The sequence below is a fragment of the Lepidochelys kempii genome, chromosome 7 (genome assembly GCF_965140285.1).
Source record: "Lepidochelys kempii isolate rLepKem1 chromosome 7, rLepKem1.hap1, whole genome shotgun sequence".
NCBI classification, from domain to species: domain Eukaryota; kingdom Metazoa; phylum Chordata; order Testudines; family Cheloniidae; genus Lepidochelys; species Lepidochelys kempii.
The window spans coordinates 20,311,603-20,332,590 of NC_136386.1; the positions used below are offsets into that span (position 1 = coordinate 20,311,603).

A 20,988-nucleotide genomic window follows, 5' to 3' on the forward strand; every position below is an offset into this window, starting at 1 on the left:
AGTTCTATGAAGGTAACGAGTGTGTAAAGGGTGGGAGCTTTGAAACAAGAGCAATTTATTGAGGAATAGCATGGGGTAGATGATTCATTCTCTTCTTCTAAGCTGCCTCTCTGTTGTCTCTCTCTTCACAATATTTCTTGTCCCATCCAATTATTGCTAGTTGCAAACTGCATGTTGAATATACATGGGTGATAAATGAATTCTTTGCTTTCGTTGTCTCGCTCTTTATTTTGACAAATGATTCTCCTGGGCTCCAGAGTTATTGTTTTTCCAGATTTCCCCAGATGTTTTCCTGATTCTTCACTTGCAAGGTGTCACGCCTCAGACTTCAAAGGGCTGTTGGTGCATTAATTCCTTAAACATGAAAGGTGACACCACTCTGGAGGAGAGGAAGGGATATAGGTAGGTTCATTCATTCATGTGGGATTTCAAAGGCATGCAAAGCTATGCAGTACGCCAGACATTTACAAAGCTTGACAGTTCACTTCCCCTTCACTGTGTATATATGGCAGGATTACAGCAGCCTGTAGCATTGCATTCTCTGGAATGACATCAGCATAGAAAGAATACATTGAACTATATAATGTGGTACAGGATAAAATGAACCTGGATTTGCCCTTCTGGAAATGGGCTGTTTTCTAACTGTTTCCTCTCTCCTAAGAACACTAACTTGCTGACCATCTTGTTGGGCATCAGATGATGCATCTGATGCATGGGCATCAGATATTGTTACCCACATTTGGATGCTCAGAATTACACTGTGGCTCAGATGTTCTCTCCCATTGGACCTTAATATTTAGAGCATCTTCCATCTCATCTAGAAAAAAACCCAGAGTGTTCACTTTGATGTGTAAAGTCTGCATTAATGAAATGACTGAATTAACATTTGGAGCTACTTGGGGAGGAGAGCAAGGGGAACTGTTGGCCTATATTTAATCATATTAATAAACCCTCTCAGTTTGCACATGCTCAGCAGCGATATGATAGAATTTGGCCTCTAAATTCTCTGAACAGTCAGTCTCGGTTGTGCCTGCTTCATTCCCACACAGTTTCTATGAGCTAAACAGGCTACACATGTGCCATCCCCACAGAGTGACTGAGCACGCTTCTCCTCGGACGGCAGAGGAAGAGCAGGACTTGGCCTTCCGTTGCTCCTTCTGGAAGCCAGGGGTTGCTGGGCACACCAGGCACAGGAATTGAGAGCAGAGAAACTGTCTCTCACGTGCGGTCAGTGCTTTCATTGCTGATGCCCGGGTAGAGAAGAGGAAAAGGGGAAAGCTGCAGTGGGGTGAGGAGTCAGGACTGGAGGGAGTGGTGAGGAAGAAGATTGGGAGGAAGAGCTGAGTGGTGGTGGCAGAGGAGACTGCAGCTGGGACAGACAGGTTGGAGGGGATGAGGTTGAAGGGGTCAGGCTTGGGAGTGACAGGAGCACAAGAGTCTGTAATTACTGGAGTTTACGTCTTCAGAACCTGGAATAGAACCCAGGATTCATGAGTCTCAACATTCCTCTGCTATCAGCAAATAGCTGTGAAACCCACTGGCAAAATGAGTGCCTCATCTCCTTCTAGTGCAGAGGTGGGCAAACTACGGCCCGCGAGCCACATCCAGCCTGCGGGACTGTTCTGCCCAACCCTTGAGGTCCCAGCCCGGGAGGCTAGTCCCCAGCCCCTCCCTCACTGTCTCCCCTCCCCCGCAGCCTCAGCTCGCTGTGCCGCCAGTGGGTCTGTGAGCTCTTGCCAGGCAGCACGGTGGTGTGGCTCCGGCTGGGTGGCGTGGCTGACAGGCCTGGTGCTCTGAGTGGCATGGTAAGGGAGCAGGGGCGGGGGAGTTGATAAGGGGCTGGGAGACCCAGGGGGCAGTCAGGGGACAGGGAGCAGAGGGCAGTTCGATAGGCGTGGGAATCCCCGGAGGCCTGTCAGGAAGCAGGGTGTGGATAGGGGTTGGGGCAGTCAGGGGACAGGAAGCAGAGGGGTTGGATGGGGATGGGGGTGAGGTCCTGGGGGGCAGTGAGGGGCGGGGGTTCCTGGGAGGGAACACACACAAAAATGGCATTAAATGAATGTTAAGGTTGCAAAGTCAAATATTCAGAAGTACAGAAATACAGAGTTAAGGTTGCCTGTGTAACCTTAATTTGTCCCCTTTGTTTGTATGCATTATGGTAGAGTCTTTAGTTACATGATCACATACCATTTTTCCATGGGACATCTGTTTTATTTAATGCATAAATCAAAGCTGTATTGTGAATGAGGCTGTTATCTGTAGGAGCCCTGTGTCAATTGTTCCAAAAGTTGGAAGGAGTGTAGTGAATGGGGTTGGGTATTGCAGGAAGAGAAAAGATGGTCTCATAGTTCAGGCAGTTGAATGCTGCCCTGGAAAATTGATTCTGTCCTTGCCTGTGTCACAGAGATCCTAGGTAATGCTAGTCAAGTCACTTGAACCTAACTTTTCCTAGGTGGGAGGCCATTAATATGTTCCTCATATTCTGGATTCCCAGTGGGAGATCTGGGCTCTGATTTACAGTAATGCTGAGCGCTCACAACAGCAACTGAAGTCAGTGGGAGCTGTGCTTTGAACATATAAAGAGCTATAAAATGCTCAATTATCTGAAAAATCAGGCCATAAGCACTTCAAATTGGACACCCAATATTAGCGTACACTTTTGACATGAATGTCTCTGTGCCTCTGCTCCCCATCGGTAAAATGTTTTGAAGATACATCCATTAATGTTCCTGAAGCACTCAGACGCTACAGAGATGAGCACCATAGAAAAGCCCACGAGGAAATCAATAATTCTGTGTTCCGAACAGACTTTGACTGGCATGCAGTAAATAGGGCACAGAGTCACCGGTGAAGAGTATAGTTAAAACAACACATTGAAAAGCTGCTCACCATCTAACATGTGGGCTGAATGACATAGCAGTTCTATGGAAAAATTTACATGTGGTCATGTAATGAAAGACTGTATCACAATACATACACACAAATCCATATGCATTGCACAGACAACCTTAACTCTGCATTTGCTAACATTTGATTGCTTAGAATTTCACCCTTAATGTTCTTTTAATGTGTTTTTTGTATGTAATATACTTATATTTCTGTCCACTGCTATGGAACAGGACTAGCAACAACAGTGTTTAAATAATGTTATTTCTAATACAGTGTCAACCATAGCTGGCCAGGGCATAGACCTGTAATTCCTCCTTGTTCCTTGAGTCAGTGGGCCGATTTACATATCAAATTTCCCCATGTGGGAGGAGCATGTCATGCCACAGTCCTCTGCCAATGTTGTAAAGTGGCTCTCCCAGGGTATGTCTACATGACAACAACAACAACAAACCATAGCAGCAAGCCTCAGAACCTGGGTCTACAGAGTCAGGCCCTGGGGCTCACTCTATTTCACTAAAAATACCCATGTAGATGTTTGGGTTCAGCTGGAGCTTGAAACTCACCCATCTCCCCAGGCTTCAGAGCCACCTTACAGCCCAAGCCCAAATGTCTACACAGCTATTTTTAGTGCAACAGCATGTGCTCGAGTCTGTAGACCCAGGCTCTGAGACTTGCTGCTGCAGAAAAAGGGAACTTGCTGTGTAGATGTACCCTCACACACACTATATTTTTTCCCACTAAGCTAGGCAAATGAATTCCCTGGTTGTTCCGTTCGGATTCACACAGTGTTCTTCCTTTTTATAAACTGTGGACCACATCCTGCAGGGTGCTGACCACCTTGTTGTCCTAATGCAGTCATTGGCAGGGAGTTATTTGGCATTTTGAAAGAGCCGCTCAACACCTCACAGGATCAGGCCTTAAATTATTGGCATAACTGCAGCAACTAGAAATTGCAGGAAAAGAATAGGGGGGGCTTCACTTTTTCTTCTTTTGAAAGACTGGTTCTTTTATTCTCCTACCATACAAAATTGCTGTAAGAGTTGTAACATTTTTCTCTGATTACATTGATTATTTTCCTTGACACTGTTTGAGAGCCTCATTGCTGGGAGAATATATGTGGTTTTGGCTTGGTTTTTTTTTCCCCCTCACACAAAATGCTCTTGGGAATTGATTCTGAGGCAGTGGTAATCTAAAGTAACAGAACAGGCTTGAAATGAGAGGAGGAGTACACTGATATTGTCCCTGTGTGGGATTTCCTGACTTCTAGCTGGTCCCCTTCATTATCTTTATTTATTCAGGTAGAAACCTATCGAGATTATAATCTTTTCTTCCGGGGACACTTGTCCATATCTAGCAGCTCTGAATAACAATACTCCAGTCCTGAACCTGTCTCAAGGGTGAGACAGCCTGTTTCCTTTTGACTGTTTGCAAACAGTTTTGCTGCTCTGGAAAGTGGTAAATTGTTTCTGTGTTTGTTCTACGCAGCTCAGTAAATCTTTCCTTTCTTGCTCAGATTCCAACTACGACTGTTCTAAGGATTTGTGAAAATTGCCCAGATGGGGATTGCAGTGGGGAGTGCCAAACAGCCAGTAAGTCACTCATTCATGGAGCAAGCAAGAGCGCAACTTGAAATCATGGCCCAGCTCCTCTTGGGGACTCTTCCAAGCTCCTGTCAGAGCTCTGATGACTCCCTCCCATTTCTTTCATTATACTCCTCTGACCTTGCATTGTGTCGGCTGATCTTGTGACCTGAGAAGGACTGGATATCATCTCCTTCTGGGGCTAGCCAATGACATAGGGACAAGGGGTCACTGCAGCATTCGTTCCTTTTCCCTATGGGCCTGAACATTCACCTTGACAGATTTTCATCCTGGCAGCTCTTCGTCCTCCACCCTGCCAGCTCTTCCGTCCCTTCTAGGTTCCATATAGATAAATCTTGACCAAAAAAGCTTGACAAAAAAACTGGATCTGAACACTTGTCAGTGTTTTCTCCTAGCTTAAAATAAGCCTTCTCTCTTTCTTTTATTTTTTCCCTGATTTGGTCAGATGATGATTTTGAGGAGGCAGGTGAAGGTGGAAATTAGTCAACACGTAGCAGAACAGTGTTATCATCAAGGAAGAAGAGTTGTTCCATGATGCAAGGGACTGGTGGTGAGATGGAGCAAAGGAATATTTAGTCTGGATTCCAAGAAACACTTCTTGGAATATGAAATTCTCTTAAGCTATGGAAGAATCTCCCAAAGGAAGCCCTCCCTATTGCCTGCCTCCTTTAGAATTGGGCTGGATACAGTGCTGAACAATCTATAGTAGGAAGTCCTGAAGGTAACATCAGTTGGTGTCCAATTTAAATGACTTTCTTTGCATTCTATGTTGTGTTGCTCTAAATAGGTGGTTCTACGGAAATGTTGTACTCCACACCTGCAATGTGTGATTTTCTGACACTTACAGTTTCATTGTTTCTAAAGCAAATTTCTTCAAACATGCATGTTTAGGTGACAAGTCAGATGTTTTAAAAATATAGTGACATGGAGCTGTGTCAGAAAGGGCTAAATTCTGCTCTTGACTATGTCAATATCAATCTGGAGGTAGCTCTGTTGAAGGCAGTTGAGTTAGGTTGACGCTGGTATAACAGCGAGCAGGATTTGGCCAAAGTGTCTGAAAAATGTCTTTCCAGTGTGTCCCTAAGAACCCCTCAATGCCAACTGACAAAGGGTTCACTGTTTTGTAACTGGTTTCAGAGTAGCAGCCGTGTTAGTCTGTGTTCGCAAAAAGAAAAGGAGTACTAGTGGCACCTTAGAGACTAGCCAATTTATCTGAGCATAAGCTTTCGTGAGCTATAGCTCACTTCATCGGATGCATTTTTTGTATGCATGTTTTGTAACCACAACTCCTAACGAGTGTAACAAACTCACTATGCCTAACGCACTGCTTTCATGGTATTTATCCATAAATAGTGTTTTGTAAGGTATCTTATGTCCTACTCATCCTGGAAATCATTGCAAGATGTTTTTTGCAAGATGCAAACAGGTTTTGTCAGACAAAAGGATGTAGATTCAACTGTTTGCCCTTGCTTATATGTAGATTAAGCATTGTAAGTCACCTCAATGCAAGCCCCATTTTGCACATGGCGTCAACATGAAGATGTGAAGGCATCCTGGAGCCAGCACATCAGGAAGGGAACCAGGGGGGTCATCCCGAATGGGCACAAAACAATAAGTTTTGGAAAATATAAGGAGCAGCAAAAAGCCATTTTGGGATCCATTCATGGAGGAAACCCCTTGAAGGATATGGGGTATTCATAAAAACTTGGATCCTGGTTTTGACTGAACCACCAGCAGCTCTCTCAAACACTAAATCCTTGGGAGAAAATTTACTTTATTAAATAGAAAAGGTACCATTGATAAGTGTATTCCTAAGCCTGTGTTTTATGTTTTGTTTTGAATGTGTAAAAATTGCGGTTTCTACTCATTATCCTAACTCACTATCTTGTAAAACTTAACCTTTGATAATAAACTTATCATTGTTTCACTATAAATATGTTTCAGTGCTGAAATGTTCTGAAGGGCCTGATCCTGCATTGAACCTGTCAACCTATGTGTCCCCTGTGTCTTTGGAGACAATTACCTGGACATTTCTGTGTGCATCCAGTGATGGGCTGGCTGCTGCAGGGAGCGCTCCAAGGACTAGGGGGTTGTTGTGTGTCTGCACAGAGAGAGAGAGGTCTGCGGAGAGCTGGAAGTCGGTGCTTGTGCTGCCGGAGGCTGTTGGTTTCAGGGAGTTGAGCTACGGCTGGCACAGACAAGACTGCTTCACGCTCAGGACAGGGAGTGGTGCCTCACAACCCTGGAAAACGTTACACCTAGGACTTAACAACCTGCTTAAGTTAAGCATCTGCTTTAGTGCTTTAGGGGACGTGAGGCCTCTGTGAGTAGAACACTTTTTTTTTTTTTTTTTTAATCAGATACAGCAGAAAAGGCTGAATGGAACTTTTCCAAACTTCCCAAAAACTTCCTCTGGAGTTAGGAATAAACATGAGAAATTCCCATCCCAAAAGATATTGATTTTGGGGGGGTTTTTTGTTTGTTTTTTGAACGTTATCTGCAAAAAGGCCCTCTAATGAAAGTGCCATGTCAGTAATAACAATTGCACCGCTAGTACAATGCTGTAGCTGTCATTGTTACTTTGCCAATGAAAGAGGATGATATTAGATTATTTTTCAAGTCAAGAAAACAGTGAAGTAGGCATGGTGTAGGCAGCCTTCTTAGTGGCAATAACCTAATTCCACAGGATGTTATAATCATGACACAATCATACACTTGAGATATTACAGACACTTGTCTGCTCCTTGTGCATCCAAATACCTCAGAGATGTATTTATCTCATGGCTAGTACATTCCCTGATCAGACTTCTTGCTTAAATATTGCAAGCCAGGAACAGAGAGATGTAGAGAAAACATTAAATATTCATTTGGAGGTTCTCTTATTTAGAAAACAATAATTTCTCTCTTGAAAAAGTAATATCTTTGGGTCATCCAATTTAGTAGCTGAGGAGATATTTGATTGGAGGATTAAGGGATTCCATGCTCATTCGAAGCCCTGTCTTCCATTCATCTTGAGAAAAATGAACTGAGTAGCTTAATGGATAATACACTGATTTGTCCCTGTTGTGGAGTCACAGAGAAATAAATATGTCCCATAGCACTGACTAGCTGGAAGTCAGCACACATGCCCCCCCCCAGCCTAATTCACACACGTGAGGCTGCCATCAGAATTGCCGTTCTCGGTGTCCTCTTTAGGAGACAGCTAAACTGACAAGAGGTCATGATCCCCATGATCCGGAGACAGAAGTCACTGATAGGCCATGAGGGATGTAGTAAGGCTTCTGCTACCCAGCTCCTTGACCGTTATGAACAAATTAATTCAGATTTTTTTATTTTGCAAAAAATATTTATATTTTACTAAACATGACCAAACTTTTGCATACTCCCTCCCCACTGAGGCCCCATAATTGACATACCAAGAGAACATCGTGTCCGTAGATCCACTGCCTTTCAGAATCCCCTTTCACCATTCTGAGCCATCTATCTCAAGACCCAGCGAAAAGCAGTGTTTTCTATTACCAGTGATTTCTTACTATTGTATCCATCTGCAGAGAACATAGGTGACTAACCGGTATTCAACACATGGCCTAGGCAACACAAGGATAAATGACTCATTGCTGATACAAGTGTCAGGAGTAGCTGCAACTGAATGGATGCAGAGCATAGCTTGCCCTGGATCAACACCTGCAGGTAATTATCTGGCTCTGCTGCACCTACTGTTAATACCCATAGAAAGCAATGGGTACTTTTTCTAGCATTGGCCAGCCTTGCGTGTGTGTGTGTGTGCGCGAGAGAGAGAGAGAATGAACTGTCATGCTCACTTTGCAGTCTGCTTCTGTCCAGTACATCTATTCAGTTGCAGATGTTGCTGCAGCAGCTGTCCCTGGGTAACAGGAAATATAGGTTTGTGTCTTTTGAGATACCCATGATGTAGGCAGCTGCACCATTAACAGGGGAGCAAGGAGGTAACTGGGAATATCTTGGGCAAATCTTGATCTTGAATTTCACCAGCAGGAGCAATGCATTGGTGCCCCTTCTGATATCATTGAAGGAACCTAGAAGAAGGAAAAGGCCAGAGAGCCCAAGAGTTAGCCTGGCTGATTATCCAGTGATTCAGAAATTGCTAATGAAGAGGTGTGTGTTTGCTTCTGGATGCTACTTCTGGTTCAGTACTCCAGTGAAAGTGATGAATAAACCTGGAAGCCTTCACTTTCCTCAATGACAAATTAAATCTTCCCGTATATAATTTCTTGTCCTGAAAACTGCCAGCTGAACAATTGAACTTGTGCTTCGCCAAACAGCCAAGGGATAGAAGAAGGCAGGCAAGCCCTAATGGAACAAATGCTGCTGAGGGAGGCTGCCCTGCCTGTTGATTGTAGCCACTTACCAACACATGAATGGCCAACCTGCCTAGATCCAGTGTGTGTAAAACATAGGAACATACAGTTTGTCATACTGCATCAGACCACTGGCCCATCTAGGCTGTTATCTGGCCTCCAGCAGTGGCCAATAACTGGTGCTTTAAAGAAAAGTGGAATGCTTCCATAATGCACATAGCCCTTTGTATGTGGAGGCAATTCCTCATGACTCTGGCAAGCAATCAGCTTCTGGCCTGAAGCATGCCATTTGCTTCCCGGTATTATAAGAAGTGTAATGGGATCCCTCAAGAGCAAGTGGAAAACAAGCCCCTGGTGGTGCACTTGCTGAAGAAACAAACCCCCGTTTTTTCAGAAGCTGTGTGGGTTTGAGCTGTGGGGAATCTTTTTAATTTGAAAAGGAGCCACATATCTCTCTTGCTATGCCAGGCACTGAAGTTGTTTTTCTGTCTTCCTGCAGCATTTTGTTGTTGTCATGCATTTAATTTTACATATCAAAAAGAAAAAGATCCCTTGGGTCAAATAGCTTCTCGTTTTGCTATCGGTGTTTTTGTTCTGCTCTGAAGAAGCTCTTCCATTGGACTAAGAGCCTTATTGCTGAAGTGTGTAGATACTTACCTGTTGTTTGCAGGAGAATGGCCCTTTAATATATGCCCTCTTGGATTTTTTATTCCAAAGGAAATTAAATAAACAGCTCCTTTTAGTCTTTTAAACTCTTCACCCCTAAAAGAATGTGAAGCCAAGTGGAACCAAGAAAAGGATATTTGCCCAGCAATTTGCCCATGAAATGCATTTGTTTTTAATTGCCTCATTAAATCAAGTTACGATGGATTGTATGACCTAACCCGATGCAATCTGACATAATGGGATGCTTTCAGAAGTTCTAGAAAATTGAGAGCTATTCATTTAACTGAGATTTTTTCCATCGACAAATAGCTGTACAGCTCACATGCAGTGGTTACATGCATTAGGAGCACCCTTGTCATGAGAAAAGGCTGCACCATTAATGCATTTTGTCATGCCCAGGCCACTCGATTGGTCCATTATTTCCTTTGGAAATAATGGCTTGTTGGTAGCTCAGGATAAGAAGGGGCAGGTCTGTTATGCTGAGATAGGACCGTGGCCTGAGATTTCTCGCCCATGTGCCCTCTGTACTCAGGCAAGTATAGTGAATTATAATTGCACCAATGTGAAACTCTTTTTGGACTGTAGGGAACCATCCTGTGGGCCAGTCCAATTGCAGCTGTCATTGTCCAACGGGGAAGACTGGACAAACCTGAGATGAGTTTGCAAGGCCAGATGAAAGGGCATTATTTAAGTTCTCCCCAGAGACCAGTGGTCACCAGGCCCATTTCTCCAAGGCCCCCCAAGCCCTTGTGATCAGACAGTGAGACAGTTTATGAGCGTTTTTGGATTTGGTCACAGCAACCCTTGTGTCTTATCTGCGGCACATCTAACGTGTGTCTATCGCTGTAGTAGATAGGTATCAAAGTGTGCCCTAGTGAGCCAAATGGGACAGCTCCTTCTCACAGCATTGGGTCTTGCTCACAATAGAAGCTTCCCCATATCTGCAGCCATGTTCTGCAGCCAGTGGCACAGTCTGCTCCATCACCTGCTCCCTGTAGCTCGAAATTAATAGGGATTGTGATGGGTTGGACCCCTTGGGAAGTCATCTGATGTGCTGAGATACCCCTGAGTCGACTTGTTGTACCAGCATGGGCCGCATTTAACCTGTCTTGCTGAGCCAGGCTCTTAAAACCGCCTCTAACACACACACAGGCAGGGCCACACCCAGCTGCAGATCAGCTCTGGGAAGACTTTGTTTAAGGGACTTGCTCCAGCACTCAGATGTCCACCTTCCTTGGAGTGCAGACCCAAAGATATATTCATCTCTTCCTTCAATGTGGAAGAGGGTATGCACAGTTTCTCACCCCCTGGTTAGAAATACATAAACTGGGTTATATTATAAACCAGAAATAAATGTATTAATTATAACAGGTATATTTTAAGTAGTTAAGGTGGTAGCAGACAGAACAAGGCAGATTACTAAGAAAATAAAACAGAGCATGCAAATGAAGCTTAATACGCTAAAGAAACCCTAAATGTGGTTCTAATAATCTTCTTCACAGGCCAGACACCCTTCTAGCCTGGGCCCAGTTCTTTCTCCCAGTTCAGTCTTAGTTGTTTCCAGCAGTCATCTTTGGTGGAGTAGCAGGGGAAAACTGATGACCCGGATGACCTCACTCCTCACCCTTAAATAGGATTTGCATAAGACAGGAGTCCTTTGTTTCCTAGTTTGACCCCTCTTCCCTTACAGTGGAAAGTTACAAGAAGTCCTAGGTAATGTTTTAGTGTCAGGTGACAAGACCACCTGACTCTGTAGGGCCCTTGTAGCCATTCTTCACGGGCTGATCCACACAGTTCACAAGAAGACAAAGCTCTTTTACAGCCCATTGTCCTTGCTGATCGGCCATCCGCCTGTCTGGCTTTTCCATTGTTGTACCTGAAGGGCTGGCAGTGGGAGTCACCCAAAGGAGCATAGTTGAAACACAGATAGTCAATATTCCCAAATTCAGATACAGAAATATGTGCCTACAAATTGGATAATCGCATTCAGTAAATCATAAGCTTTCCAATTATATCTCACATGAGCCATCTTACGTAATGTATATCTCAGTTATGTCATATTCATATCATAAGCATATTTTCATAAAGAGTATGGAATGACACATCACAGGGATGAAGGCAGAAGATAGGTACAATGCAAAATACCAAAGGGAAATGTGGTAGTAAATCCTGCATGGGACTGGGCAGCCCCTACCTATATGCTGGAGAAAGTAGCAGCCCAGCAGCTCTGGGCCAGCTGTGTCCTGGAGCTTCAGTCTGTGACAGCTTTGCAGCTCACACGCCAACAGGTTTGGCCTCCTTTCCTGCATTTTCCCTTCTGGTGTTGTTTTTGTGACACAGTTACTGAGAGTGTCTCCTAGTTAGAGAATGGTCTGTGAGCAGGAGTTAGAGGAATTATTTGTCTTCTCCTGAGTAGCAGCTGCTGGCTAGTCGTGTTTAATTTGTGTCACACACCTACACGGCACTGTTCATCGAGAATTATCCCAAAGTGCTTTGCAGACTATGGGCTGCTCAATTCCGCTTTAAGACCTCCTGCCATCCTGCTGAACTCAACTGACTGGTTGGAGTAGAAGTTAGTCCCATTTATGTGTAATGATAACATCACCTATCACTGAAATACACTCACAACTGGAGCATTCAAGAGCATGCAGCAACACTACTTGCTAGTGTAAGGCAAGAATAAAGACAAATATCTAGCTGAAACTATGAAGGATGATTTAGGTTGGGGGGAAAGTGCCATTGAATTGTAATGAGCACAAATGGTCAGAGGTTTGGCTGTATGTCTTGCCTGTACAGAAGCACAGAGACCCTTAGCTCCATGCTCAGAGCATTGGTTCATTACTGACTTGGAGGTAAGAAAGCCTTAAATGAATGATCATCACCACTTTCTGCAGCATCCTTTTTTATCCCTACAGGTCTAAGAACTGAGTAGACTTGACTCTGCTCACCTTGTGAGATTTCACTGTTGCCTAGATGCAGTAGTGAAAGGCAGGGCTGGCTCTAGGTTTTTTGCCGCCCCAAGCTCTGAGAGCGCAACTGCCCAAGCAAAAAAGAGTGGCTGGAATGCTGCTCCTGGAATTGTGCCACCCCAAGCACGTGCTTGCTTTGCTGGTGCCTAGAGCCGGTCCTGGTGAAAGGTACATTGGAAATGTCTTGGATAGATATCTCAGCCTGTGAGCTTGTCATAGCATGGCCATTAGATCTCCTCTTTCAGAGATATCCCAGTGGATTCTGTGGTTCTTCACCATTCACAGAATGATGGGAATTAGAAGAAAAGTTCTTCATGATCCAGAGAGATTAGATTTCAGTAATGAGCACTGTTCTACCTCTCCACAGTCTGGGCCACTCTGTTTCACAAATGGAAAAACTGGGGCCCAGTGAGCTCTTGGCACAGCAATTGTGTGGCAGAGCTGGGAATAGAAACCAGCTGTCCTGCTTTAACCACTAGGCCGTAATAACCCTTTTTTACTTTTCTGACTTCGACTAGTGGGAAATTTAGTGCAAAGAAGATAAAATAAAGCCATCCCACTCTGTCATCTGAGGAGAAGGTGAGGGCTATGGGTCTGACTTACCCAATGCTTCCTGTTCATCAGGCAAGACAAAGCACTGGTAAGTTCCTACAGAAAAGAAATGTCTTTAATTACTAAGGGCTGGATGGTTGATTTGAATTACATGAATTACATGCATATGCTCCTACAAGCCTAGATATTAGAGGACAATTCTGACAGCTGAGTCAGCCAGTACCCTTGAAACATCCCAGTTAGGGTTGTCGGATGGTGATAACAAATCTGAACTCCCACTGGCTATAATACTTTCTTCAAAAGTTTAAAACACTCTCCTTTGTCTTGAGAAGAGGGTTTTCAGTTCTGTCCAGAATGAATGCATGGAGATACTATTTTATGCTTTACCTGTGGAGTTGACTACTGTTGGGTATTGTTCAGGGAAGTATATAAGTTAGATTCAGCAAAGATTTAGAGAGAGGCTTAGGTGAATATAAACAATATCTGCATTTATACTAGCTAAGATACAGGCGATAAGGGCAGTCTATTTTTAGGCCTCAGTGCACATGCTGATCAAAATCTGGGAGCAAAAATAAATGTTCCCCTCCATCTTATTGCTCAGTTTTCCTGGTAGAATTATGGCCATTTTACACCTTCGTCTGAGCTCTTCAGTATAGAGGAGGTCACTGCATGGGTCATTGGTCTTTATGGGCAAGGGAGTTCCCATATTCCTTGACATTTCTAGGCTTGATGGCCATGTTTGTAGTGATAAAGATACAGGAACTAACCAGTCTGAAAAATGTGTGTGAAGGAGTTTTACTTGGCAGCTGTTCACCCTTAGGTGGTTTGGTGATGCAGTCAACAAGTCTGCTTTCAAGACTATGACAGAGCTGACTTTAAGCCCTGGTATTTGGTTTCCATTACAGCTTATGGACATTTTAATTTCCTGTTAGTTGAGGTAGTCATAGAAATAGTGTCACCATTTAAGGAGCATATCCCAGCATGAATAACGAACCAAAAATGCCTCATGCATAGTCCCCACTTTCTTGACTATTATCAGAAATTACAATAAAGGCTCCTAGAGGACTGTGTCTCATTTCCTAAGCCTCTCAACTGGTACAGCCCCAGTGTAGGTTTACCTGTAAAGATGGCAATCTGCCCTTCCCATTGGTCAAGAATATGCCTCCTTGTTATTTTTTCTACAGAAAGGAAATGATGGTCTGGTGCCAGACTCAGAGTCAGGAGATCTGAATTCTATTCCTCACTCTGCCGTGGGTTCTTGGGGCCTGATCCTAATCTGATTTACACTAGTGTGGCTCCATTGACTTTAGTGGAGTTGTTTTTGGTTGACACCAGCATGGGGGAGAGCAGATTCAGCTTTACCTAAGACTTTGGGCAAGTCACTGTGGTCTCAGTTTTCAGAAGGGAACACACTATTCTCGGATGTCCAGCGTGAGACACTTAAATTGAAGCTTTTGAGAATTTAGGTTTTAACTGCTCTGTGCTTCAGCTTCCATATCTGTGGACAAAGGATATCAACACTTCCTTCCCTCAAGTGAGGCATGGTTCATGTTGGAAAAGTGCTTTGAAAGCCTCGAGTAGAAGATGTTCTAGAAATTCACAGTGGTGGTGTTCTGTTTATCTACAGAATAGATACAGCTTGGGAGGCAGTACAGCAATCTTCTCCCACCCACTGCCCTTTGGGGTACTCCAATATGCCTCAATGCTGTAACAGAGCAGACACCCTCTGGATCCTACCTAGCACAAACAAAGAGACTCAAGCCTGTGTTCGGTTAAGCCTTGGCCTCTCTGTTTGAACTGCTAGCAAAAGTATCAGTTAGTGCTGTTTGTGAGGTCGGCTGCTGTTTACGAGGGTCTGGGCAGAGTCCAGCAGCTCATTACCACAAACAACCTGCAGATAAGGCCTTTTCTGCACTGTAGGCTAGAGCTAAATTTGACCTGGCAAGGCAACTGAGAGGAGAACTGCTCCCTGTTCCACTGTCAATTTCCCAAGCCACTCTGCTTTTTAAAAGCCAAATGTCCATCTCCACTTCCTTGCTTTGGTATTGCTTCTTTTTCAGTACAATAATGCCCATATGCCATTTCCTTTTTCAGCCCATAACTGATAAGCCTCTGGGACTGCAGGGATGCGAAGGAGGGCAGAATTTGGCCCGTTCATTTTAGTGTGCATCTTGCCAGCATAGGGACTGCAGGCCAGGCCCTATAAAAATCCACTAATTCTAACAGAAAGAGTGTGGCTGCGGGCTCAGGTCCATTGTGTTTAATGATGGATGAATCTCAGAGTTCCATGTGGATAAGCACCTAAGAGCTCAGATGCTTCTCTGAACTTACTGTAGTCGGTGTGGAAATCAGGTTGGAAATTGTACAAGAAGAGATATTCTATTGGTGAGATTTCTGGTATTACCTGGGTGTGGACAGACTGGACAGATCAACCTTTTCCCTGTTTTTAATTGGGTGCTTCCGTGCAGCTGAACCTAGGAGCTAAACTTGTCTGAAATCTCAGAAGAGATTTGGGGTCTAATTCTAGGCTCCACTGCAGCCCAGCTTAGCCTCGGTAATGGGGCTGCAAAGCCCGCTTAACCAGCCCCTACAGAATACCCCTATGCAGGGGCTGGCTTGGGTGCCTCTAGCTACTCCCCTGCAGAGGGACATACTCGGAAAGTGGCCAGGGGCATGATGAGGAGTGGATGGAGCACTTTGAATAGTCTGGGCTTCCCGCTTCAGAGCAGCCCAGTGGTGCTTTTGGGTAGCTGCCATAAATTAGAGCAGCCCCAGAGGCACCTGCCCAAAATGATGGAGACGCATAGGTGACATGAAACCCTTTTTGCCCCCACTTCTCCAGGGCTGCACCTCTCATCCAGCCTTCAGGGTTTGGATTAAGATTATTAATTGATTGATATTCATGTTTACACAGGGCCATAACTTTAACAAGGCAGTTTTCAGCAGCAGAAAAGGATACAGTTCCTGTCTGAAGAGCTTACCTTCTCACATCAGATACACACAGGAAATGATATAATGTGCAAGAAAGGGGTAAGGAAAGGAAATATGTGAGATGGAGCAGTGTGACCGACAGCAGCCCTGTGTTCGCACCCTGGGGACAGGATTGGGATCACCTGCTAACATTAACCAAGTCTGGTAAAGACAAAAGTGTGTCTGTGATAACTGCTGGCAGGCTTGGATTCATAGTGAACCAGAGCTGTACAGCAGGGGTGGCCAACCTGTGGCTCCAGGGCCAAATGAGGCTCCTCAGAAGTTAATACGCGGCTCCTTGTATAGACACCGACTCCGGGGCTGGAGCTACAGGCGCCAGCTTTCCAATGTGCCGGGGGTGCTCACTGCTCAACCCCTGGCTCTGCCACAGGCCCTGCCCCCTCCCCTGAGCCTGGCATACCCTCGCTCCTCCTCCCCCCCCGCCAAAGTCTCCTGCATGCCATGAAACAGCTGATCTGGAGGAGCGGGGAAGGAGCGGGAGGCGCTGCTCAGTGGGGCTGCCGGTGGGAGGGAGGCACTGGGAGTGGGGGACTGATGGGGAGCTGCTGACGTATTACTGTGGCTCTTTGGCAATGTACATTGGTAAATTCTGGCTCCTTCTCAGGCTCAGGTTGGCCACCCCTGCTGTACAGCATACAGAACACAAAGCACATGCTGACTGCTGGCTGTATGTATGTCCCAGGCAGGGAGACACAAGTAGCTGAAACATTTTGGGACACTCAGAGTTCGAATGCGAGTAGTGACTCAACCTCTCCCTGGTGTGAATTGCACCCCGGAACCTGACAAGCAATTCTTATTTTATCCAGAGAGATTGGACCATCTCTAATGGTACATGCTACTCACATGGCTATTCCCACCTGCAGCCTAAGCATTGCTCTTATTTTTATAATAATAGCATTCAAGCTACCATTTTGCTGTTGACATTGTTTGCATACTCTACCTTGATCTTGGCCTGTAACAGCCATGTAGTCCTCCATGAATAATTGAAAAACACTAGATTTGAACATGAGACCCAAAGTCCCGATCTGGATATGAATGTTTACTATTCAGATCTGTTTTTATTTTTATCTCATCTTTCCTAGAAACATGTGATGTGTGCATGGCCTCTGAACTTAAAGTGAGAGGCTAGAACTATCAGACTGAATCCTAATTCCCCTGCCACCAGGCTTCTGATCTCCCATCACTGGATTCCTTTGCAATTCATGGCTGTTACTCCTGTGATTGCAGGCCCCCTGTTGAGCTGGTGCAGGTGGGGAAGTTCAGTCCCTACGTGCTTCCTCTGTTGTGTTAGGTTTATTGTTACTTTAACACCCCCCCCCCTGCACACACACACCCGTTCTAGCTAATTCTCGCTGCCCAACTTCGGCAATTACAAACCAAGCAGATGTATTTCCAAAACTTGTCATGGTCTCAACCATAGCTAGAAAATATCCAAAGGAAGCAAGTTAAAGGCCACAGTGTCAGCAGAAATCTACAAGAAAAGTAAGTGATAGGGATTGGCCTGAAAGTAACGAAAAGCTTCTTGAGAGCGAGCCTGCTGCCTTCATACATGGTATGATGTATAACTTGAATATGCTAGCAGAAATTTTGTCCCCACCAGCCCCATCATAACCACACCCCATCCCTACCAGGCATTTGAGCTGTGCACAGTGCGTGGAATACATTCAAGTGGAGAGGGACCATCTCTTGCAATGGGGAAGAAGTGATGTGGAAGGCTGCCTATAGCTCCCCTGTATGGTGGTGAAACTTACCCACTGCAATAAGAGGCCTCAGTGTGTCTATTCTGTAAACCAAAGAGATTTTCATATCCAGCACCAGTGGCTTTGTTTCCAGTGTGATGGCAGCGAGTGAGGAACATGATGCATGGCAGATCAGGATGGACAGAAAATCTTCACTGATGTACTGTCTGACACAATGCATGCTAGGCCAAGTGTTGATTAGAAAACATTTTGTATGACTGCTACTTTACACAGCACTTGGGACTGCCCTCAGCTCCCACTGAGTTCAGTGGAAGCTGAGGGTGTTCAGTAGGGCTCACCGTGGGCAACCAACCAGTGCTTAATTTGTAATGAAAGAGGTGCTGGGGCTTGAGCAATTTTTTTTATATTCATAACTGAAGCAGCAAGCCCAGAGGTGCCTGGGGCTACAAACTGCCAAAGCCTAGAGGTGCTGGGGCTCAGCCCTGGCAAGCCCTGGCACAAATTAAGCACTTCACCCAACACCACGTGAGCTCCCATGTGATGCTGTGGCCAAAAGAGCGAATACGATCCTTGGATGTTATGACAGGGTGCTGGGCGCCAAGTGCTTAATCAGCCCCCTGCCACACCAGCCCCAATCAAGGGGAATGGATTGGGTTGGCTGAATAGCCCTGCCTGCTTGGCAACTAGGAACAGATGGCAGCCTAATTAGCCTGGGGAGTGAGGGAGGAAGGAAGCCAGAAGAGGGGAAGAGAAAGGCCAGAGGCTAAGAGGGACTGGTGGCTGTGGTCTGTTGCTGGTGAAGTATGGCTGGAAAACCCAGTACATAGATAGTAAGCTGGTGGTGGGAAAGAACTATAAATAAAATACAGGAGTGATTGCCTCCACCTGCGGCATGCCTGGTTGGTTTTGTGAGGACAACAGGGGAAGAAGTGAGAGGGGCCCAGCTGTGCCTTGCTACAGATGTAGAAATGGGAGTAGTGAGTAGGAGTGGGGAGGGGATTATACCTCAGAATGGAACATTGGCGAGATCGAAAGTGGAATATTTCCTACAGTTCGGGTAGCCGCATTTTTAAAAGGATGCTGAAAAAGTGGAGAGGGTGCAGAAAAGAGTCACAAAAATGACTTCCAGGCTGGAGAAGATACAGTGAGAGACTTACACCGCTCATCTATCTTATCTGAAAGAAAATAGAGAGGTGACTTGATTATGGCTTAGAAGTGCCTTCACAGGGAGAAAATACTGGAACTAAAGGACTCTCGTCAGCCAAGCAGAGAGAGGCATAAAATGAACTAATGGCTGGAAGTTAAAGACAGCCAAATTAAATTAGAAATAAGACACAAATATCTAACAGTGACAGTGATGAATTTCTGGAACAAACTCTCAAGGGAAGTGGTGGGTTCATCTCTTCCAATATTCAGATCAAGACTTGATGCCTTTCTGGAAGGTATACTTTAGCCAAACACAGTATAGGAGTAACTGGGTGAAATCTAGTGGCCTGTTTTATACCAGAAGTCAGACTAGAGGATCTCATTGTCCTTTTTGGCCCTAAAGCCAATGAACGCCTCTCAGATGCACTCAGCACTTTGTGGGATCACGCCTTTTAGAGACCATCATTTTACATCAGTGGACTCATCTAGGATATTGTGGCCATCTAGTCAGCAGTTCTACAGTGTCTTTCATCCTGAAGGGTCAATGGCCTGCGCCCTGCCTGGACTGCATGGTATCTTTGAGTTATTGGGGAGACTTATTCTCCTAGACCCATTCCATCCTTAGTTTCCCTTTTGATAAGGTTGGCCATTGTGCTGGTGAGTTTTATGGCATGAGTCCCTCCGTCACTAACAACTGGACTGAGATAGACAGTTTGTTTCACATGGGTTGGGAAAGAAGCCTTCAAATTATATTGATTTTCAGTACCTTACCAACTTGGGCTGGGTTTGTAATTGCCATCCCAGGTGTATAAGATTCTGTGTCTCGTTACCATCCCCCACTGTAAGAGAGATTTAACCATGCAGTGTCTTCTTGCAGTCCATATAGGGCCATAGTCTGTCTAGGAGGTCTAGTTACTGGGTGAATGATCTGTCCTTTCTCTTCAGTTCGGGGGCATTGGTATAGATCATTTCTTCCTGCATGAGGGAGAGGTGGCAGGGAGAGGAGATCTCAGCCAGGATCTCCCGCCCACATTGCCCTTGTGGAGAGGACAGGTTTTGTCTGCTCCCAAACCTGGCAGATCTCCAGAGACCCACACAGGTACTAGAGCCGCTGGAAGTGCCTCCTCATCCCAACACCCTGACATCAAGACATCATTGCGGCTATAATATCGGGGATGTCCTCTGGCGGCAGCTGCCCACAGTTCCAACTGAGGGATTCATAGAAAATATAATACTGGAAAGGACTGCATTATCTTTTCTGAGTCCTATCTGTGGGACAGATGGGGTGTGTGTGTGATGTGCATTAGTTCGCCCGCCCTTGCCAGTCTCCAATCCTTTCTCCCAATGTTGACTACTCAGAGTCTGCACCACGTCATAGAGGAAGCAGAGCACTTCCACAAGGCTCCATCCACCCTGGCATCTGTGCAGGATGATCGGGGTCTATGAGAGGTATGAAGCAATAGTAGTAAAGCAGTTAGGTGTCAGCTTTCTCATCCTAGAGTGCACTGGCCTTCCAACATCTGAGCAGTAACGATACTGCTAGTTAGAAAACAGCGTCATTCTTGGTGTGCATGGCAGTTCATCTCACAAGGGTGTGATTAACAGGGGCTTGGGGAGGGGAGAACTATCTAGGTTCAAGCAGAGTAGAAGGGCATTTGCCCCGCAATGTCAGTCATCAGTTTTCTGCATTGTCAGGCAAGAGACATGCTGCTGACTTATGTGATGGCCCTTGTGTTAGCACTGCTGCCCGATCATTTAAAAAACAAAAATAAAACTGCTACTTGGAGACCAGTTTGAAACATCTGTGGTTTTGCTTTGGAAAAACTTAGAGACACTGTAGTTTGCTCCACAAATTTTGTGGTCAGAGGCAGGGAAGGAAATAAATATTGCATCGTAACTATTGATAATAAAAAAGCTTCCATATTTTATTTTTTCTAAATATTAATGAAGCCTGGAACCCAAATCCAAATGCCTTGAATTAGAAACAGAAAGTAAAACTTACTAGGAATAGGCAATGAAATGGACCCAGAATAGCATCACTGGGCAAGTCAAAATGCAAATGTAGTGTTGCCAGCTCTCACTATTTTATTTTGAGGCTTGCAATATTTGGTGTTTTTCCTTAAAGACCCAGCTTCTG

The 20,988-nt window shown here is 45.0% G+C and overlaps 1 protein-coding gene and 1 long non-coding RNA gene across 3 annotated transcripts in view; both read left to right on the plus strand.

Annotated features, from left to right (window-relative positions):
* The window catches only part of GRIP2 (glutamate receptor interacting protein 2), a 482,998-nt gene that overhangs the window by 216,502 nt on the left and 245,508 nt on the right, over positions 1-20,988 (plus strand). The window lies entirely within an intron of this gene.
* LOC140914144 (uncharacterized) lies at positions 1,126-6,307 on the plus strand. Its single transcript, XR_012159783.2, has 3 exons — positions 1,126-1,227; positions 4,403-4,478; positions 4,936-6,307. It is a non-coding gene; the product is annotated as an uncharacterized LOC140914144 (long non-coding RNA).